This window comes from Cydia splendana, chromosome 4 (genome assembly GCF_910591565.1).
Source record: "Cydia splendana chromosome 4, ilCydSple1.2, whole genome shotgun sequence".
NCBI classification, from domain to species: domain Eukaryota; kingdom Metazoa; phylum Arthropoda; class Insecta; order Lepidoptera; family Tortricidae; genus Cydia; species Cydia splendana.
Genome location: NC_085963.1, coordinates 4,213,620 through 4,238,379, shown reverse-complemented (window position 1 = coordinate 4,238,379; position 24,760 = coordinate 4,213,620).

Genomic DNA, 24,760 nt, shown 5'->3' with positions numbered 1-24,760 from the left:
TTTATTACTAATGGTATACTCGTACATAAAATATGAGTTTTATACCTTTAAACGAGCCAGTCTTGTATAATATACATTTCGGGGATCTCGGAAACGGCTCTAACGATTTCGATGAAATTTGCTAATTTGGGTTTCGGGGGCGATAAATCGATCGAGCTAGATGTTATCTCTGGGAAAACGCGCATTTTTAAGTGTTTATATGTTTTCTGAGCAAAGCTCCGAGGTCTCCCAGACATGAATAAACATTAACTACTTGTCGACATTCGAACAATAAAGGTTCACTTAACGCAGACCATCTTTACGAGTAAAATTTGCGATTACGACCAATTCTGATATAGTTGATTTTGATTATTTCGAACTGGTTTTAATACGACTTTGAAAATCGCTCACGCGGAATTGGTGCATGCGAAGTTATGTGAAAGTCGTCCGTGAGAAGCGCGCCAATCACCAAGACGATCGTCAAGGTCAAAACCAGTTTAAAACCGTAATAAATTGTTAATTCTGAATCCGGCTTCGAACTGCCTTACAAACTTTTGCGTTTAAAATAACTAACACTTTAAACTCTCGCGTTTTGTACACATATATATGAACATACATGAACGGGTCTACCGCGATATAATTTCATTGTTTTTACCTTAAATTCCTACGTTTCATCTGAGTTACACCAGCTGTGGTCACGGAAAGACTGACGTCCCAGCAAAATGTCAATGAAGATATTTTTAAGTAAACTACACTGAACTACCCGAAATTCGTTTATAAAAATGTTCGGGGTAGATAAATAAATTGCAACTACCCGTTAAAGTTAAGTTAAAGCTGATACGTCGGAATTCAAGGTAAAAACAATGAAAACATATCGCGGTATATATAAAACACATACCCGTTCGTGTAATTAAATATAACTAAATATGTAAGAATTGTTGACGCCATCTTTAAACAAAATCCACCTATTCATAACATCATTTGGTTAAGAAACGCGGCAAGGATAAGGTATACAAAGAGCTCAAACACCAAAGGCCCCTCGCAACATTTTAATTAAGTAAAAGGTTGACCTCAGATAAGTGCGCGCCTTTGTTTTTCTTAGACCCTTCGTAACTTAATGTAATCTGCCCTGGAACTTAGCAAGAAATATCCCTACGTCAAACCACTTAATTTATAAGCTTTTAATTCTACTCTGGGAATTCATTAACAGGGCCGGAGTTAGCGGGTAGGCCAGTCAATGAGAACCTCATTTTAAAATTGAAATACATTGAAATAAAATATTACAAATTAAAATATTTTCAGAAAATAATTTAAGTTGTTCTAATACTTCTTTTAGGACCTCTTTTTAACTAAGTTTGCGCACAATGTTAAAACGTATGGCGCTCACAATGGCCATATTACAAAAACCAAACGTTTTATATTTTTTAAGATTAGATTTTTATATAAAAAAGAAACTGAAGAAAAGTATCGATTAATTTTTTTTTGAGATGTGGTCATATTGCAGGCGTACAGTGCGTACGAAACATACCTACTTGTAGAACTTCATTAGTCAATAAGGAAACAATATTATTAGGTTGATGCATAATTTTTTTCCCACTTCAAAATTTTCTTGATATTTTCAGTAGTCTCGGGAATATTCTAGAATAAATCTAGTGTATAGTAGAATGTTCTCGAAAAATGGACCACTAACATCTTCGAGTGATTTACTTATACGAGCTCCAATTGGGAACCAGTTCGAGGGAAACAGCAAATAAGATTAACACTGCTTTTGGCCCAAACACTACTACCGATCGCACAGTACGAAATTGGTTCCATCGCTTTAATGAAGGAGACACAAGTCTAAAAGACATTCCTCATACTGGTCGCCCCGTCACGTTTGACGAAGAAGCATTGCGGCGCGAGCTTGAGTTGCATCCGGATTCCACCACCAGGGATTTAGAGAAAACTCTTAAATATCACTACAGTACCATAGATCGCCATCTGCAGTCGATGGGTTACCGTAAAATTTTGTACAGATGGAGGCCTCATGCTTTGACCGATGCTAAACGTGCATTACGAGTCAACATTTGTGAAAGTCTGCTGTTGCGCCCCCGAAGAAAGAGCTTCCTGGAGTCGATCATCACTGGAGACGAGTCCTGGGTCTTGTACGAGAACGTTACACGAAAAACCTTTTGGATGCCATCCGATAAACGGCCACCAACACAGCCGAAAAGCAGTCCGCATGGTCAGTTTTCTGGGATTCGCAAGGAATATTGTTGTGGGAGTTACTGGACGACCATCAGACTATCAATGCCGAAGCCTACGTGAATCAACTACAGAAGTTGGCGAACGCTGTTAAAGAAAAAAGGACAAAACGACTCGAAGTATCATTACTTCATGATAATGCAAGACCACATACGGCGAAAACGACCTGTAAATTTCTAGAGGAGCTCGGTTGGACAACAATACCTCATCCACCTTATAGCCCTGATCTAGCACCTTCCGACTATCATCTTTTTCGGGCTTTCAAACAGCATCTTCGTAAAAAGAAATTCGAAAATTCCGGCGACCTAAAAATTACCTTGCCAACTTCTTTGTCTCTCAGCACTTTCATTCTGGGCTAAGGGTATGGAAACTTTGCCTAGAAGATGGTTACATGTTCTAGATAATTATGGTGATTATATTGTCGATTAATTGTTTCAATAAATATTTTTTACAAAAAAAATAGTTTTATTCAAAAGTGGGAAAAGAATTATGCAACAACCTAATATTATGTGGTTAAAAGTGACGTTTGGATGGCAACTGTTACCGTTGCATCATTACTGCAACGGCTTTGACTTGGTCGCTATTACTGCCAGTTTCCTTTATAAAATTAATCACAGCAGCGGTTCTCAATCTTTTTTTTTGACGGAACCCTTTTGGAAAGCGAAATACTTGATGGAACCCTACAATAAAACAATATAAACAATAGTTTTTAGAAGTGTGTTTTTTGCATAGTAAAATTTTTCGAGGCGACTAAAGCATAGTGTTCTAAATTCTTGCGGAACCCCTGCAGGGGTGTCGCGGTACCCTAGGGTTCCGCGGAACACACTTAGAGAATGGCTGAATCACAGTATGAAATTAATTTTAAATAAAATATGCGAGTTAGATTACAAAATTATATTTTAAATATATCGAGCCAGACTATATTGATGTAGTAGCAGGTAATGTATTTGTCATTTAGAACCTACTTCTTTGTTAAGGTGATTTCAGTTATATTGTGTAATACGTATAGTTTATAATTAAGTGAATAATTAAATATTAATTAATATTGTCCTTCGCTGCCTGAAACACAGGGAATCCTAGTTCAGGCATTTGTAAACCACTTATCTCTATATAAATTCTTAGTCTTTAAGAACAACCACTGTACTATACTTTTCTCAATAAATTATTTTCTATTTGAATTTGTATGTATTTGTTCTGTGATAGATGCTTATATCTACTGTAGGTACCTAAATTAAAAGTCTCTCCCGAGATGAAAAATATAGAATAGAAAAAAATATCGGTAGAGTTAGACCAAGAGAAGTCTGCAACGATTTTGATAGCACACGCAGTGCAAGTGCTATTTTAAACGTCAAACTTCAATGAAATTATGACGTATTAATGACACTTGCACTACGTGTGCTATCAAAATTGATGCAGACTTCTCTTGGTCTAACTCTACCACTAATCTGTCTTCGATTCGTATTATCTTATCTTATCTTATTGTTTTCGGGGGCTCTTGCGGATACACTTCGACCCATAGGGATCTTTTGTGCAGTTACCCCCTAGAAGAGATCCGTCAACTACTCAAGAGCTTTTCCCACCATATCCATGTGTCGGATGATGGAGCTCATGGGTAGCGTTTTAAAGTCCTTTGGTTCCAGGTATCCTGCTCCAAAGTCCTTCATTCTTTGTCTGGCGAGGGCGTGACATTCGTATTCTTCGATTCGTATTAGAATACCACTTTTGATAAGAAACATGTTTATTAAAAGAAGTCTGTTAATCATCTTTGTCGATCGGGGTAAAGTCCCGCAGTAACTATATGGCGACGGCAAAGTGCGTTAAGCCGGAGTTTGACAAAGTTTGCCTGCTATTGTTCGCTATGTCATTTAAATTCAGACTGAAATGGAGGTAGGCGACGCATTTGACAAAAATACACGTTCAAAATATAAAAAACTTGCTAACTTCCTTGCACGACCTAAAAAATAACAGCTCGGCCACGACATTACGCGACTGGCGACGGCGTTAGCGACAACATAGGTGGGAACGAAAGGGCCAATCGCTGTGTCTCGCTCCAACCTATGCTTATCGCTGCCGCCGTCGCATGTCGCTCAATGTCGTGGCCGAGACGTAATGGGTGTGAGAAAATTCAGCTTAAATATTTTATTCTTATTTCTTGATAAATCATACACAATCTAAGCGTATTTTTTATTTTTTTTATCGTCGGCTATGAAGTGGGCTCTGTTTTTGACTACTGGACCTAAAAAAGCAATCGCTACTTAAAAAAAAATGTGGGTAGATGTTAAATACTGTTGTTTGAGACCATGTACGGAATTACCCGCCAACGGATTTGGTTGCATGCTTACTTGCACCTTACTTAAATATTGATAACTATCATATAATAAAAAAAAACTTGTAACAAATTAAACAATAGTCTTCAATGTACCTATCTCTACACATCATACTCATATTCGAGAATACTCTTATGTACATAAGATACAGGTATGGAAATAGAGAGAAGTGGTTACCAAGGATCATTGATTACTTAATAGTTACATGGAGATTCCGTTACAACCGACCCATAATGTGTCGCCTCCAAGGTAATGGGCATGCAAACCATAGACAGAGATAAGTGGTTACCGAGGATCATTGATTACTTAATAGTTACTCGGAGATTCCGTTACATCCGCCCCATAATGTGTCGCCTCCAAGGTAATGGGCATATATACAAACCATAGACCAGTGAATTATAAAGCTAGCTAATCTCCTTACAAAGTTTTTTTTCTTAATATTTTTGTAGATGGTTGCCAAGAAAGCGAAATCTAAATGAAATCTTTTGAAAAGTACTTAAAGCTCCGCTTGACAGCGTCGGAATCTGAAGCCTGAAACTTGTCAAAAGTGACATTTATGGACCAGAAAGGTCATTGTTGACAGCTGACCTATCAAATCCATAACAGCTTCAAAAAAGTAATTGAAATCAGAATCTGGGTCCTGTTTTAGGCATTCTATGAATTTGTTTAAACGCGAATTTTCTGGTGATAATCAGAGGTCAATAAGGGTGAGCTATTTGCCTTGTAATATGACGTAAGGCACATAAAATTATACCTAAGGTAAATAACTCACCATGTTTGACCTCTGGTGATTACAGATAGGTATTATTGCATATTTTTCCGCGAAAGACTGTGCGGCGCTCGGCGCACACGCTCCGACCAAAAATTTCCTTAGCTCGCTCGCGTTTAGACAATTTGTATAATCAAAACTTTAATTATAAAATATATTATGTAGTTTTAGTCCTTATTATTTAATTTGTCTCCGACACAAACGTACATACGCACCATTCTAATTGATATTGGGGCTCAGGGTGTATTAAACAGTCAGTGAAGCGTGACAATCTATTCCGCCCAACCACGGCCGCCGGGACATTCGAGATTGGAATGATGAATGTTCTCGATGTAAGCACTTACGGCGCGATTCGGGAAATGAATTAGAGATTCACTAGATATGAAATAGTAAAGATATGTGACGTTCCACTGCAAAAGGTACCTTATGGCGGCTGGCGCCGCGATTCGAGAAATTAATTAGAGATTCACGAGATATGAAATAGTAAAGATATGTGACGTTCCACGGCAAAAGGTACCATATGGCGGCTGGCACTTACGTCGCATAGCGCCGCAATAATATTGGAGCGGCGTTAATAATAGCCTAAGCGCCAACCGCCTAAGGTACCTTTTGCCGTGGAACGTCACATATCTTTACGATATCGTATCTAGTTAATCTCTAATTAATTTCCCGAATCGCGCCGTTAGTGTTGCGACGCGTTGTTTAAGCACTATGTTCTCTGAAAATGTAGAATTTCAATGAGTAGGAGAGCCCGGTAGACTTGCCCAGGTATATTAATTTGATAATAATATTATGCGACATAAAATAAAAACCACCTTACACGACAAGCAGTAATGTTGCTACCGCAATGCAACTGCAGTTGACATCCGAACGTCACTTTTAGGTTTCGTGCAAACTTATGGGTTAAAATTAGAAACTACATAAAACTCATTTAAAATAATAATAGTAGATTGTACAACAAGGGCATAAAGTGACCCATTTTTACCCGAGGCAACTTTTTGGTCTGAGCGAAGCGAAAACCAAAATAGTAGACGAGGGTAAAAATGGACATTTATGCCCTTGTTGTACACTCTGCTTTTCACTTCGATTGCGAGGAAAATAAAACACATTTTTCACGGCAATTTACACCACGAAATTGTCGTAAAGCGAAAGAACATAATACATAACCAATTCCCGCCAACTAACTTTTTAATTATGTTTTTTAAATTTTCAACATGTGATCAGAGTTTCAGACGCTTGGTTTTCTGCCAAGTCAAACATTTCGGAGCATTTCTGAACGATAATCGACTCCTATTTTATGTGATTTACTAAATTTAATGACATAAAATACGGATTTATAATAAATTGTAGCAAAAATAAAATAATATAACAAGTTTTGACATCTACACAATTTTATTGCTCAGTAAAATTGTGCAATATGTTTTAACTGTTTGGCTATTGAGACCGTATACCTTAGTCTTAGAAGAAAATTTTACTTTTATGCTCTAGCTAGAGCATAAAATGCGATTTTATGTCGTCTACGCACGACATAAAGGTGCACTTTTTGAGCATGAGAAGTGAATAATATATTTCGTTATTAACTACCATCAAAAGTAGGTATTCATAGTCAACTAGTCGTATTTATCTGAATACGACTAGTTGATAATGAATCTTCATTACATAAATAGGTACATATTGAAAACCAATTGGTTTTCAATCATTGTGTATCACGCCCGCATTTATAAACATAATTTATATCCATATAAAACAAATACTTAAAAAAAAATTATGGTCTTACATGTGCCTGGACTAGGACTCCCTGTATTTCAGGCGAGATTTATGTTTTACTGGTTTTCCTTTTGTTTGTAGATTATTTACAATACGCCTGGGCGATTTTATTTAAAGTGGTCCCCTACACTTTTTTTCAAATTAGGGATTTTTATGTTATTTCTACTCAGAATCATGAGCTCTTTTGTTCCTAATAGGAGAAAAAAAGTGTCTGAGTAGAAATAACCTAAAACATCCCAAATTTGAAAAAAAGTGTAGGGGACAACTTTTAATAAAATCGCCCGCCTACGCTTATCCTACTGACGCATACTTTACTGTGGTAAGGTCAACTTTATAAAATTCATGTAACGGGACGCCACGCCACGTCCACGCTTCGAAACTTCGATGAATAATAAAAGGCCGAGTTCGTGATTTATATCCCTGGCCGGGTATTGTCTCTATTGAGTTCCTACAGGCGAGTCCAACTCGTGTCGCGCCAACAACGCTAGTCGGCATTCGCACTATTTCCCTTCTGACTATGCACACAACTAGCGCGGTGCGTGTTGTGACTCAACCGTACATAAAAAGAGATTGAGGTGTGCAAGATTTGTCTTTTTACGTGTGTCATTTTATTTGTATTTGTGTCCTTATTACAGATTGGATTTTGTATGTAATGAGTGAGAAGTGCGACTGCGTGGACGTTTTCCCCCGGAAAAACTGGCAGACCGATTTGTACGAGATATCGCTAGGGCTCCTCCCTTCCGACATGTCGGAAGCCGGTGTTGCTCGAAGGCAGACTGAGTTTTTGTTATAAGGCTGACTTTTCACTGAGGCGGAGACGAGTGGAGAGTTATAACCCAGCAGAGCGGAGAAGAAGAGTAGATTAATATAGATAAAATTTTTTGAACTGATCTTGTTCACTTACCTGTACTAACAATGGCATTGTTCTATTACAATCCTATTATCTGCTTTTGTTCTCGTAGGCGCCAACCAATTTACTTACAAAATAAGTTAGAAGTACATTGCATGTATATTGAATTCTAAACCTTATTTCTTGTTGAATGGGGTTAAAATGGTCTAAAAAGATAATATCATATTCAATCTTTTGGAAAGTCACATGCACCTTAGCCACGACAGGGACGTATTCTGGTGTTAAATAAAATATGTAGAAAGATAAAAATGTATAATTATTATACATATTAGTTAATGTCCACTTGCACTCGCATTGACCCACGGTCGCCACATAATTATTAGCAAGTCCAGTAAAACGTAGCCAGGGTCGTTAAAATCACAAGGTACAAAATCCAATCGAAAGCAGGGAATGTCCGGTAAAACTTAGACAAGTTGCGTAAAAGATCAGTAGGAATTGAATAAGAACACATGTACTGAACGAGCGAAAGCCAGTTAGACACTACGATTTAAAACTACAATCATATCATAATGTGTCCCACAATTTGATAACGGGCAAGTTATTTTTTTTTATTGGTGTCTCGCTCGCTCTTTTATTACAATAGTAGTTAGGTATACGTCAGAAAAAATTACCACTAAATAACATTCCAACATAAACAGATAAAGCACGCGTGCTTATCAATTGCAACAATCCGAGTACGACCCTGGCGGTACATCTGTTATCTCTAAATGCAAAACGTGTGAAGTGTTATTCTTACCTTCAAAGCATTTTTATCCTTATGATAAGACTATAGAGCCGATAATATAATGAAATTTTATGGAATCTCATAGCTGTTTTTCTACTGAGTGCATTCTTTTTGAGTGTCGATGGTTGTTAAATGCAAAAAAAGTTAGGTTAGCCATTATTTAGTTAGTGTATTTTGTAATCTATTGTTTAAAGAAATAGAGTCGTTAATCTATACTAACATTTTAAGGCGGTTATAATCTGCTTTTACTACGAGGTGATTATCCTAATTTGTGGTTTACCACTCAATGGTATTGTATTCTTGAGACTCTTTGAGTAAACTAGATCAGATCGTTTGATTCACACTATACCAATATTGGTTGATCCATCTCACAGCCAATCGAGAAATAACCCAAATACTTATGAAATAAAACTATGTAAACGAATTAAGTATATCGTGTCTATCGCGTGTAACCGGAATTTCCCTTTGACTACAAACGCTGTACAGGCTTCGAAACGTCGAGATGTATTTTAAATTAATTATACGCGATATAATCCGATTACCTATGTATGTGCCTTTATTTCATTAGTAACTATCCCGGTAACCGAAGACAAAAGCCCTAACACTGGTTCACCTCATATTAGACTCGCTTGCACTTGTTACTCATTAGGAATATCCTTGGCAAGAGGAAGCCGTCCTTGTCACCTTACTTGTTTTATGTCGGCAGTGTCATGTGAAAATGGAGAAGAGTGTAAAACGTATGGGCTCTCTATGCAGTTACTGGTTCTCACTAGTACGAGCTGATATTTGACGATGTTATTGAACCGAAACGCTATTCTATAGCGTTTTTGATGGCTAGTATCGCCGGTCCAGACATACATAAAGCCAATAATGATAGGTACCTTTTAGAACACTAAGATGTTTTATCTCATAATTTTGGTATTTGTGCCTTCCTATTTTTAATTTTATTATCAATCACAATATATTGTCAGTTAGTCACAAAAGTATTTATTGCAGTTTTAGTAGTTCAAATGTTCCTACCTTTTCCTTTTTTAAATAAAAGCCACGGATCATATAAATATTTTGTCGTTTTATCTTATTCACTGCAGAAAAATATATTAGGTATTTTTATATTTCCGCAGCAACGAGAAACATAAGTAGAATTTGTAGCTCTTCAAACTGTATCTTTCAAAATTTAAATAATTTAACGTTTTAATCTATGTAATGTACCTATATCAGAAATACTATTATTTATTAGAAATATTCAAATTCTGAGAGAATTTAAACTATTACCGCTGCTCATACACTGTAAGTGACCTAATTGAGATCTAAGCTTACAGAAACATATCGCACGAGTGACTACAAAAACGTAAGTATCATGTAAAAGGTAAGCTTAAATTCTGAGAGTACACAAAATTGGAGATTTTCCAAGTCGTTCCAAAATGGAAGCACGTCAAGGAGAGCTCAGTAACAAGGGGGCGTGTCGAGAACTAGTCAAACAAACAGACACCTTCAATAAAGATGCCGTCACACGCAAGTAAACAAATACCATTCTGTTTCAGCTTAGAGCTGCGCCTGATCGCCGAATGTGTTTAATTTTGTTCCAGTAATTCTTAAGTTTTCGGCGACAGCTTAAGCGGATAGCCTTAGACAAATAAATATGCCGTGACACGCAGGTAAATAAATACAGTTCTGTTTTAGCGTAGGGCCGCGCCTGATCGCCGAATGTGTTAAATGTGTTCCAAAACTTTTTTAATTTTCGGCGAAAGCTTAAGCGGATAGCTTAGGACGAATAAAGATGCCGTCAAACGCAGGTAAATAAATAGGATAGGTACCATTCTGTTTTAGCGTAGGGCTGCGCCTGATAGCCGAATGTGGTGACTTCTGATCTTTCCTTATTATATTGCGACTATGATTACCTACGGCTTTTTTTACACATTTTTATTTATCGTCAAATTCTTATCCCTTTAAAATATTTATATGTATACATACAGGGTGATTCAGGAGACGTGAGCAGGACTAACACTGCGCATTTCCTAAATTACAAGCAACTGTTTCGTATCAGTATTAGTGGGTTAACGTTAATTTTCCAGTGGTGTTGAAAAAAAAAGTTATTAATTTATTTACGACATGCATGGTCACCCTAAAATTAGAATACTTAAACTACCGATATTCTGTGTCAAATTGAATGTCATTACTGTCATCACAGTCTGGTTACTTTTGAAAACTCGTATCTCACCAAGTTTGACAGTTTATTTTCTTCGTAATCAAAATGCTGTCATTACGGTTAAAGAGGTTTTATGTTAATTAATTAGGTTTTGTAGGCTGACCATGATTGTAGAGAATTAAATTTGCCCTCACCAAAAAGTTAAAAAATAGGAAAAAGTGTGTTTGTTTCACCTAAATACGATGGTGATTGATCAATTATCAGTTACTGAGTGTGCAGGATTAGTCCTGCTCACGTCTCATGAATCACCCTGTATAAGTATGTAACTATGAGAGTGCTTCAAATAATGCATCTTAAATTTGAACAAATTTCTAATTCAGTTGAAATTTGGAGTACTTCTGTAGTTCCGATGGCAAGGCAATAACATGCTAACATGGAGCTGATCTGATGTGGTCAGGATGAAATCAAAGGAACTCCTCGATGAAAAAAACACAAATATATCGAATTTAGACTCATGAGAAAGGTCTCGAGACATAGTAGTTGTCGAAATAGCAGTTACTTACATAAACTACTATTTCGGCTAGCCGAATTCCCTGATACCTTGGACATCAATACCGTGAACTAGCAAGCAAACAATACTGTCACATCGCGTTGTTCGGCGCCTGCCGACCTTGGAACTTGCAGACAAACAATCCCTGCTAACATTGCCGTATGAGATCTAACTTTACGACAAAGGTGTTCTATGTTCTCAATATACTCGTATGTACGTATTTATCTACACACATAATATGTATCATAATTCATAAACTCTCTATGATGCGTTCAATAACCGCAAATTGCGGTCAGCATAAAGATGAACTGTTTTGTTTTTCTTATCAAACGTTGATATAGATATAATAATGACATTAACATTTCAAACATCTCTAAGAAACAAAGGAATTTAATTTGACTTTATTTCTAGTAGCTTAAGTAACTTCTACATTTTAGTTTTATAGAATTTGTTTTTGTATAAATACTAATTGTTAACAATTAATAATTAACAAACAGTACATAACTACATATAGAAATAAACTTATCGGAAAATAGCCTAAGAGCATTCATAAAAAAATATCAGTCTTTGAAGTTACTTTTTATTGTCATAAAAGAGAAAATAAGTCGCTTTAGCGTGAAAATATGTTTTCAAAATCCATATCGCCGTTCCTCTCCTAATTTCTTTATTCAGGGCACAGACACCCTTTGAATATTAACTAGAGTCAAACAAAATTATTTTGAAGAGTCAGTGAGCCTCGACATCATTTTGAATAACTTGCCGATGGTTACGAAGTGTTTACACATGTTTATACCGGATCCTATAACATCGGATTACTTATACGAAGTAACATTTTTTAGATAATCCAAGATAGATATATATCTACGCGATTGTACTCATTTCTATGATCAACTATGACTATAACAGTTTTTATCCGTTACCCGTGATAGATGCATGTACCTAACTGCGTCGAAATAACGGGAGCTCGAAAACATTCCAAAGATAATCACGGTCCATATCCCGGTCGATATAAGTCTAGTGCAACTATTACTATAGCAGCAACTCTGAAACCATTAAAAATCCTGGTTTCCATATATTGTGTCGTATTGAACTTTATGTAGTATGGCACACCTAAAACGTTTAATGTGATTTCAAGGTTTTTTCAACAACATTTTTGACTCTTGTATAACTCCTGCAGCCAAATCAGCTCCGCACGTAATGACTAGCTTCATTCCTGTGGGTTAAGCTGACTAGGCCGAGAGGGGGTCGCGGATGCTGGGCAAGTTCGTGACTCCAAACTGCGTCCCAGGCATGCAGCGCCTGTGGAGGGGACACTCCACCCAAGCCTGAAAAGGTGCGGATTACAACACGGGAGTCACAGTCACCGATGATAAGCTTTGCGCTAATAGGCGTGTGCGCGGGCGCCAGGGGTGACTCCTGACGGTAGGATAGTCCATCGCGGCAAATTGACCAGTTACCGCCTGCCTCAGCTGGGCAGCCCCCGGCCAATAAGGTACTGGTCCGCCTCTCATCCTGCGCTCCTATAGGTGTGTGGAACAGCAGGCATGTCGCAGTGTCTGAAACAGGATGGGTATCTAATGCACCTGACAAAACAACGAGAAGAGAAAAGAATCACACTAACGTTATTAATATTATGCGATTCGCCACATGGAACGTGAGAACTATGCTCGATGGAACCGACAATGTATCATCGGCCGCCGACGGTGTACCAGAACTACCGGAGTGGCGTCATGACATTAAAGTCGGAACTTCTAAGCATGACGATGACTGGCTGGAGAACCTTAAGCGGAAAAGTCTTCGTCGTGCTCTACTACCTCCTGCGGACTCGCGTTTTGTGTGCGATCGATGTGGCTAGAAATGCCGCGCTGCTATAGGACTTTAAATTATGAAATGAATTAACAATTAACAGATACCTACCTATATAAGAAATAAAGTTCAAAATCAGATGAGAAATATATTCCCTCTGCTTTATGAAGGCTTAACCTTTTCGACGTCGTGTCAAACACAAAATGTGTCACGCGGACGCCACGTCACCGAAGTGTCAAAACTGAAATTGAACTCTATGCATATGCACGTAGGTCTATGTTGCTCTGTGGTCTGTGACCGATTAATCAGTATTTGGCGTTGAACCTACGGTGCGGATATATCGGTCATTGGCGTCCAAAAGTTTAACCCTCTTATACATAAACGTCTACTAAAGTTGACAAGCCGCTAATAATCGTTTGTCCCTTTCCATCATACCAATACGTCGGAAAGGGACAAACGATTATTATCGGCTTGTCAACTTTAGTAGACGTTTATGAATAAGGGGGTAATATTTAGTACCTATTTACTTTTTACCTATTTGTAGTACTATGTACCTATTTGTAGTACTATGTACCTATTTGTAGTACTCTGTACCTATTTGTAGTACTTATTTCCATGATATAAGTAGTTAGATAGCTGAACAAAATTAACGAATACTCAGAATATTTTTACATCGGCTAGACTTATTAGCAGCGCTGCGGCTTAGACTGGCATTACAATAAATGGAAAACGTAAGAATGTGCCTAGTTACTCTCCACTGGGAAGGCATAACGCTGAGTACTGACATAGAGTAGTCAAGAAACAAACTGTATTCACATAACGTGTAAGGGTGCCTGATTCATATTTGACAACTTGTTCCTGGTGATAGGTAGGCGCGCATCTCACGCACGGCTTTCAGTTCATTTACACATTTTTTTTTAAATATTATCTTATCTTATCTTGTGCACCAATCAGCATAAGTAATCTTCAACGTCGTATCAAAACCAGTCCAAAGCCATAACAAATTGTGAAATTAGAAATCTACCTCACGGGCCATGCCATAGCAGAATATGCTTAAATGTATGTAATAAAATGAGACAAGATAAAATACTGGCAACCGTAAATGTTTTTTTTTTCAACGCCAAATGAATACTAAGATTTTCATGTCTGGACACAGATTTTTTACATAGGTTCAATTTAACTATCTTTTTGGCCACTAAGTAGGTAAATAAAGTAAAAGTATGATATAAAACTAAATACTTACTCGTGAAATATGAAATAACATTTTTTAATTTATAAGTAAGCAATATAGCACATAAACGTGACGTAGCAACAATAATTTCAATTGCCACAAAATAGGGTCAATTTGCAGCATACGTAGCGCTGAAGTATGTGTTCAGTCGTAATTTAGAAAGCTATCCGAATATCTTTCTGAAATAAACCTGTAATCAACATTATTGCCATGCGTCAATATATTTGGCGAGCGTAACGCGTGCTCTCTGAGGCTCCTTAAATCTGGGTACAATAGTTTTAAACATAGTTTAATTGTAAATTAGCTTACTCTTTGCCGTATCCTCGCAATATTAGTAGGAAAACGGCGGACCATAATGGTGCTGTCCGGGATACTTGGCTAAGTAAGATGAAGAATGATGAATAGAGAGTAGAGATTTACGCCAGCCGCACTTGTTGCAGCTGCGCCTTGCGGATTCTCCGAATTGTTTAAGTGTTCTCATTTGTTATGTTATATTAAATTTACGTGAGCTGTGCTAGCTTTGCTTCTGGTTGAAATTATGTAAAGGCTCTGAAACGCACCATGCAAAATTAATTATTTTTTATACAAAAATGTGTTTTTTATGGACATAAAAAAACTCTTGCTTCTATCCATATTTTATTACTCCTCATGTTTCCATAAAACTAACAAAAACACGCTTAAAACGTTTCTTTATTTTGTTTGATACTATTAAATGTACTTACATAATTATAGTACCGCCAAAACGAACCTTTTTAGTGGGTTTATTTCAGAAAAAAAGGCAATTTTAGATTATCACCAGCAATATTTTCACAGGAAATTTTCGATATCCATTTATGAACACGAACCAAGTAACAGTCCGCACTAATGTCAAATTAACATTCGCGCTACTACGACTACACAGTCATTCGAAAACCGAAATTTCGTTATCTGCATCTCTTTCGCTCTTAATCCTATTTCATGAGAGTAGGTACATAACGAGGTTTCGAATTCCGATGTTTTTGGTAGGGGCAGAGCATATTATGATTCGTGGCACGCGCGAAGTTGGCAGAAGTTTCGGTGTCAATAAAATGTTTGGGCACGGCTCCGATTGGTTCATTGAAGCTGGATAGGTTGACAAATTCAACGGAATCATGTTTGGAGTTGGGATGAGCGGTTTGGTGCGACGTGCCTTTAGATTTTTGGCAAGCGGTCTTGTTTCATTGATTCTGTGCGTGACACGCTTTGCGCGCCTCGATATCGTCAATTTTTATTTTGTTTAGGAAATTATGTTGTAGAGTTACTTACCAGATTTAAGTGATAATTTGCGGACCATGTTGCTCGTAAATTCCACGCCACAATGGTCTACATTGTTGTAGAATGTCGAACCATAATATTGTAGAATTTTATTTATAAGGTGTAACAACCAAGATATCTAACACTGACAAATAATACCTAATAACGTCAAAATCTCTAAATTGTGTTTCTAAGACGTATGTAGGTATGTATATTGTATATTTAAACATAGATGTGCCTCTTTATGATTCAAAAACATTCGGTACCTTGCTACCTACCTTTTTTGCCAATCGATTAAAAATATTGTAACCTAAATATCTCTTAAAAATATTTTCTCACACACAAATCCAGACTAACACAAACACTTAAACAGGATAAAGTTAGATAAACCATTGAACAGACTCAGCAGAAAAAACTTGCCTTTTCCCGTAGAAAGAAAGAATAAATAAAGTTGTCGATAAACAGAATTTAGTGTTAGAGTTATCAATATTCCTAGCAAAGTGCTTGAACGTATAACGGAGTTCTGTTTTCTATGCATGTCTCACACTTCTTATAGTCTAAGAGATCGACGACGAAAATTCTGCATATTTTATGATTTATGATATATGTAGGAGGCAAAATAGGCAGACTAATCGTCTGCAATTAACATCACCCATGGATACGGCAACACCAGATGGGTTGTAAGTGAGTTGACGGCATTGAAGATGAAGTACCCTCATTTCTTGAAGGTTTGAAGGTCGTTTCGGCCGGAATAACCGCAAGGGACAATTTATTCCACAGTTTAGCTGTGCGAGGCAAGAACTTTCTGAGGAAACATACAGTTGAGGAAAGCTCACCATCTTTATTTATTTATTTCTTTATTTCAAGGCGAGGTAACAAAATGTAAATTGGATACATGCGTCTTAATGTTATGCTAAACTTATAGTTCTAAATTTACATTTCAATAACTACCAAGCACAACATTAATTAGAAATTATAGTATTTAATACTTAAAAATTATGTAATTTATGAATCTTATAATTAAGGTGAGATCATGGACAGTGAGATCATGTATCTAAGTAGCTTAGGCTTAAGTAAGTACAATTGCCAGAGTTTTCGAGGATACACTGTGTGTGGCACGTGTATCGTGTAATATGTACCAGCACTGGTCCCTTTGTGAATAATGTGATTCTTTTTATATCTATCTATATAAAGGTCGAGAGTGCGCTCTTTTATTGCTAGCGTCCATAATTTATGCTACTGTAACCGCTTTCCATGAGCTAAGGTGAACTTTTGTTTGCCACCGTCGTGGAATTAAAAGGCTTTTGCCATAAAATATATAATTACTATACAAGTAATGTCATTACATAAGTGTGGGTGTAGAGTAAGTTAGGCTGCTACACGGCCACTAAACGCAAGTATTAAATATATGAACTCGCAATAAACACTAAGCAATATGTAAACAGACCCCAATGTAAAGGCCAGTCACACTTACCCGAATTATCCATCGTAATTGCTTGAAAGATATACTATACACAACTGCCTCTTAGACTATTGCTTTAAGTGCACACAAGAGAATACGAAGAATTGAGTTTGAATTCCAGTTGTTGTGCGGCACTTCGCCTAAGTCAATTTAATGCTTGTTAGATATAGCAGTTGCCCAATCAGCTTTAAGTGATTTCTAGCATTTGCTAGTATCCCACTGTGCTAGATTTTAGTACTGAACTAAAACATTAGGTACAGGTCTTTTTCATGCTTAGAATAAATTTCAAAATTGCTTTTGTTTTTCCGATTAATATCGACAGTTCGCTGCGTAACATCAGTTATTTTTATTTATTTAGTGGACTATCAATAACCACCACAAGAAAATAAATAGTGGATAAAAATTTTTGCGTCTTATTTATCTTTTTGACATTTCAATGGACGAGTTGTATGTAAACATCTTATGAGGGTTTCCGCGATCGAGATTTTCGCTAGATAGCAGCACCGTGACGAGAGGTCTTTTTAACAGCTGCTGTCAAAATCCACCAATAAAAAAAACATGGTTAAACATGATTGGTGGATTATGACAGCTAGACCTCTCGCCACGGTGCTGTCATCTAGTGAAAAACTCAATCGCGGAAACCCTCATTGCTTTAATTTCTTTGTAGCAACGAAAACTACCAGACATAAATATAATTATGTTAGTTGAATGTTAATGTTACATTGAATTCCAATTTTAGAATGTCGTTTAAAAATGAGAGTGTACCTTAGTTCGATTGTATGGCGATTCAGGAATATCAGGGGACATCTTACACAGATCAACCTAGCCCCAAACCAACCCAAACTAAGCAAAGCTTGTACTATGGGTGCTAGGCGACGATATACATACTTATAAAGATAAATACATAGTATACATACTTATATAAATAGAAAACACCCGTGACTCAGGAAAAAATATTTCTGTTCATCACCGGGATTCGAACCCAGCCCATCGGCTTCACAGGCAGGGTCACTAGTGTCACTACCCTCTCGGCCAGACTGGTCGTCTGATGGATTGTATCTTATTTTTGATTACTCAATAGTATTTATGTAAGTAGGTACGTATTTTCAGAGTACCTGTTTTATTTATTAGCTGTTACTTATTGGCTAAATGCCTGATTTTATAATCGTTTGGAACATAAATTCAAGGTACGGCCATTAATAATACTTCTGAAATAGGACTAAGAATTTCGAATCTTTCGAATAGAAGTTGGCACATAAACATGATATATTTCGGGTTAGTTTCCATATTGAATGTTGCCATTTTGCACGGTGAAAAACTGGAAAAGTTGGGAATGCTTATTGATATCATAGATCGCGCGGGCGATAACAAACAGTCATGATTTAGGGTTATTATCTATCATTCTCGCCTTGAGATTTCTGTTGGAATATTTCAAAGCATTTTTATACAAGAAAATGTAGATTAATATGGACTCATTTCGATTAAAATATCTTATGTTTCAATTGTAAAATTCTTGAGAATGACGACGTTGTCGTGTGAGAGAACTTTATTTACAGGAAGGCTCAAAAATAGTTTGACATTATTTTTACTGCGGAAATATTGTTAATAATTATAAAAGAAGTTTGCATTTGTGTATCAAAGCTAAAAGAGAATAATTTGAAGATTACACCTTTTGTTTTATTTAAATGATTGTAGTTTTCACTTTTAATGACATTTTGTAAAATACGCGTAAGTAAGAATTTCTTCTTCTTTATTTAACATTATTAATAAAATTCGGGCCACCCTGTAACAAGATGTTATCTACCAAAATATTAATTGAATAAGATCCCGTAGAGGATTAAGTTAGCCATTGTACATTACCTTTTCTTAATATTTATAAACATCATTTAACTAGTATTTTATAAAAAGCTAACTCCTAAAGTACTTATGGTATTATATTATACTAGCCCCACCATTCTCGCGTTAGTCATCTCATATATTTGTATTCAGGGCATCATACTGAATGCATGGATACCATATTTACCCATAATCCGAGATGACATGAACGGAAAATAACCGAAAACCTGATTTTCCTACCTATTACTCCATTACAACATGCAATGTATAAAAACAGGGCGGTCAGGGAACCCTGGCAAAGTTGCGAAGTCAGTTTCCCTTATCAGACATTTGCAGAAACGTTCCAGACACTAATGAAATTTACGTTAAAATTTGTGTTTAAAACGCCGCAAGTTGTTCGCATGCAATTCAAGTGGTTTGTAATTGCATTGTAAAGTAAAATGAGAATAGTACTGCAATGTTTTTAAATAACTAATATTAAGCTGCCAATTAAATTAATACTCACTAGAGTAGACGGTTGTAATAAGCTCCATCTGACAGATTATTATCTTTAGTTTTAGGTGCTTCACTATCTGTAAATCTAATCTATCTATCTATCTATCTAATACCTATAAACGAGCAATTTTTGTTTATATATATATTTCGGTGATCTCGAAAACGGCTCTAACGATTTCGATGAAATTTGCTATATGGGGGTTTTCGGGGGCGATAAATCGATCTAGCTAAGTCTATCTCTGGGAAAACGCGCATTTTTGAGTTTGTACATATATGTTTTCCGAGCAGAGCTCGGTCTCCCAGAAATTTACAATTAACCATGTCAATGTTGTATTGAACGTCGCATTGGATCCACGTTTAAAAAATGTTGCTTATCATTTTTACACTCCCTAAACGTTTTTTCGTAGACGCGAATTGTTATTGCAAATTTCTGGTATTAAATTAAATTGGTATTTAAAATATACCTAATTATGAGGTGCTTGAGCAAGGATATGTAAAATCACAACTTTTCTTTTTAAATTGTGGCCAGGAGTAATCAAGTTCTTAAGTAGCTTAATACTCGTATCTACGGGATTAGCACGAGTCCCGTGTTGCATTCCGGCTTTGCAACGAAATGCAATTAGGTCTCGTCGAGACGTTTAGGAAAACTCGTGTTGCAGTCAGGAGTGACATTCAAGCTTTAAGCATATTATTAACATGAGGAATATAACATAAATTTTACAAATCAAATAGTGAATAGAATCAGGCGTTACTTTGCGGAAATCCATACTAATTAAAACCAAAATATTATTTTGCTAATCCGCGAAAAGATAACGTGCTAGTCAATCAGTGCTAACCCGTTATACTTACTTGCGTATTTTTACATGCAATTAATATTCCCACCCTCCCACCGCAAAAATAAATACGCAAATAAATATAACAAACCACCACCAAAAGAATAAACCTCGACACGTGTTTCGCCTCTCTACGAGGCATCCTCAGGAGTTGTTGACGGTCTGACGCCCGGCAACGGAAACCGAAAAAATTCAAATGAACGTTATTAAAAGATATTATTTAAAATCTTCACATAAATATAAATTCTGCCAGCCAACATGTGGAAACAAATCACAATTCTCGTCTAATTACTTAATTTGCCAATTCAGTGGATGAAATGCAACGTTTTCTTTAACACATAAAGAGAGCCTTTACAAGCCGGTGTGGTGAAAAGTACTTACTTTATTTTATCAGGCTCAAACGGAGTTAATAATTTTTGTTTTATGTAAATGTAGAAAGATTACTCTATACAGGGTCATTTTTGGAACGTTAGCCATATTGTGCGAAGTGATTAGGTAGGCCATACTGAACAACTATGGGACCAACTCCGAAATCACGAAATTTTTTTTTGCCTTTTCCATACATTTTGGTCGAGTGGATGCGACGTTTTCTATGGGAAGGCCAAATTTTTTTTGGGATTTCGGGGTTGGTCCCATAGAAAAAGTTGTTCAGTATGACCTACCTAATCACCTCGCACAATATGGCTAACGGTCCGAAATGACCCTGTATTCTCAAGCGTAATTTATACTAGGTATTTCGTATTTACTTGAAGTTCCAGTTCTTTATTACAAACATAATAGCCTGCTCTAACTGGTACTCATAGACAGGGATAGAAGACATGAAACAGCCGCAGGTGCAATAAAGTCTCAGTTTGTGTCATCGATTGTGTATACGCGACTTCAAACAAAAGTCTTGTTTTATTTGAACCGTGGACTATCTCCTCCAGAATCCGTTTTATAAACCTTTAAAACTATCCTTCATTCCAGATTATATAGACACAAAAAAATGACACAACCAGAGATTCGAAACCTTTTCTTTGAAATTGTACAGCAAACCACTTCGATTTTGTTACCTATAGTAATTGAAAGAATACAAAAGATAATTTTAGACAATTGTATATAATACTTGCATTACAAATTGTTTTCTGGAAGTCGCTTAAATTTTTGGTGGATAACATTCATAACAATACGAGATTAAAGTTATTTAAATGGTTTATAATTTTGGTTATAAAATATTAAGCTTTTAAAGGTAATCCATCAAACAGAATTATCCCGGAGGCAATATTTATCATAAGAACTTTGAGAAAATCTCTGTTAGAATTATACATATTTAAAATACAAGTTTATGAGATGATGGATGATTGATTTTTTACAATCAAAACTTTGGTAAATTGCCTACGAATAGAATAAAGTATTCAGACAAAGTTTAAAGTAACTTTAGAAGCAAGAACAAGGTGAGTTTTTACCCCAGGTGGCGGGTAGACTTAGACAAATTTATTCGCTATTAACAGAACTATAGTCTGGCAAACATACATTGTTCAAATACGGCGGCTAGTTAGATAACTTCAATATTCAAACACGTTGGAATAATTTAATTAGTTTGTAAAGCCTGCAATCATTAATTAGTACCTGTCAATTAAATGTCATACATATTCCATTAGAATGATTTATCGTACTAAGAGCGGAATTTTGGCTTTAATTTTAATAAATCTAGATTAAATACTTTACAAAACGGGGCTTACTAACATTATTAAATTGCACAACAGGACTTAATCGCGTATTTAAGTTTTAAGATTTACCTCCGACGTTTAGAGGATGGCGTTGTTCCCGTGGTCTCAGAGAAGACTGGCTAAAGTTGACACTGGTTGAAGTTGAGTTGAAGTTGAGTTGAGTTGAGTGAGTTGAGTTGGTTGAAGTTGAGTTGAGTTGAGTTGGTGGAGTTGGTTGAATTTTAATAATGTTTAAAAATCGTGAAAGTTTAAATCAGGGTTTACTAAACTAAAATGTAATGATAATTAAAAAATAATACTCTCAGGTTCACTGTATCTGTCATCTCCTGACAGAACAGAAAATTCACAAAACTTGTGCATGCATTATTAAATCAGAATCCACTTCTCCTTAATGAGGAGGCACAGGGAAAGGTTTGGACAGATGTCACCCCTGGCAATCGTTCTTTGCCAAAGATTCGTGTCAAGTGCATGGTTCCGATTTTTTTTACTGATCCTCACCTATATATTTACTTCTCCTCGGCGAGACGGAACATCCATAGATCGTCTAGTTGTGCAAGGAAGAGTGGGAGGCGACAGGGCTAGAGGAAGATCGCCAATGAGATGGACCGAACAAATCAAAGCCAGTGTGTCGGCCACAGTAAGCGAATGCTCACGGAAATCAGCTCTACGGGAGGAATGGCGACGTGTCGTTAAACTAGTCGCTCAAGTCTACATAATGGCCACGACCACTCTGTCAACAGTGTAACGAAGAAGAAGAAGAATATTTACTCCTTCAAAAATAATCCTTTTCTGTAAAGTGCAGTCTGCATAACCAAACTATGCATTCGCTTTCAAATATTTAAGGCAAAACGCTTTTTCCCACCGTTTTCTCCGGGTATAATCTTAAGGAAATAAATGAACTCCTATATTTCTGCAATTTGGCGCACAGCATTGAGCCAATTTTGACAAAAACGACCACGGTTACAATTTCGGGGAAAAGATAGCTTTTATGGTAAAGCGCAGCACGGAAGTACACCGCGCCGCCTGGCGTGATAAAATGTCACTTTTCCACCTAATTACTGCTCGGAGCAGTCGTCAATAAATAAGTATACAAAGCACCAATGTGTAGTGGTTCCGCCAAGTTCCGAAAGCTTTGGCATTTATAAGCGTAGTCTGTCGTAAGTATATGTAGAAAAGTTTTCCGAAATCTATTTATTCCGTTCGGCGAGCCAAGCCCGACTCTCGGCAGCAGACCACTGAAACTGGACTGAATTTTTAGACGAAATAGCACATTTAAAGCTACCAGTACTTCCAGTATTTTGCTCGGAATCCCCATCATTAAAAATCTGCTTATTGGAAGTCAGTATAAAAAGCCCTACTTAAATAAAATTAGTCGCAACAATGTATGCACGAAGCGTACACCCCACGTACATCCAATAAGTTCCGACAAAGTGCTTAAGTTAGAGTGTGCCCTTAGACAATCCTCCTAGTCCTAGGATGAGTGCTCCGACTTGAAGTTTGGAGTGCAGTCAGCTGAGAGTGTCAGGTGCTTCATTGTTGAGGGCTAGATTATTCCATAGCGTATCAACAATATCGCCTCAAGATCTCAAATAAATATTATCTGTCACATTAGTGTTTCACGCACTAGATTTGGTGTCCAGTCGGTAGTTTTCTTGGCCCAGAAGTCGTTTGGTAGTGCGCCATCACGGCAGACCTCGAAGGAGATGGCGGCCCGATCTTGACGCTTTCGGAAAGATTGGCCTAATATTGCGAGATGCGTGGAGGAAAGAGAGGGGAGGCCTTTGCCCAGCAGTGGGACATCACAGGATAACAAATAATAATAATAAATAAATAGTGTTACACGCACATTAACTCCATCCACGTCAGTTTGTAATATTTTAACCAAGTCTCTTCTAACTTTTACGGTAACACCGAGCCCCTTTAGGGCTTCACGGCGCAGGGTCCACTCTATGAGGATCTGCTTGACAGAAAAATAACTCCGACGAATTATGGAACCCCTTTTGAAATCAATTACAAATTTGTAACAACTTTTTATGTTTGTAAGATATCACGTTTAAATTGGTCTAAAAGAGATCATAAGCCTGCTATGGATGGTAATAAAATCGGAGTGATTTATGATGCGCTTGACAACACGTGTAAACAAGATTTTTCCGACATTGAGGTACTTTGAAACAAAGGATTGCAGTGAGGACTGTGCTACAATTTTTCAGAGGATAGATAGTAAAGATTTGAGACAGAAAGTAAGTTTTCCTGTTTTCCCAGAAACGCTATGAGGAAATTGGGATTGGAGGAAAGAAACATTCTTTTTCCACAACAATAATTTTAAAAAGGCCTGACGACAAAGTTAAAATTCAAATATTAGTATTACGGTCAAAAATAGCCGCGCTCAATAAAAATACCAACAGTAATAATAAATATTAAGTATTGAACTTGCATCAGAAGTAACTATTTTGGGTATATCACTTGTCTTCAATATTTGCAAACCACGGTTTACCTAATAATTTACTTTCAAAAGTACCACGACGACTTTTAGAATCTCCAGAATCTCTGATAATAAATACGCTGTGATGAAGCACTACCCCAATTGAAGAGTATTTTTACAGACAATATAGCACTGAAAGCATCGTAGCTAACCATCTTATGCACGGACGTGCATTTGCGTTCCGATGTCAGGGAGGGCACGAAATGGAGTAGCCCGGG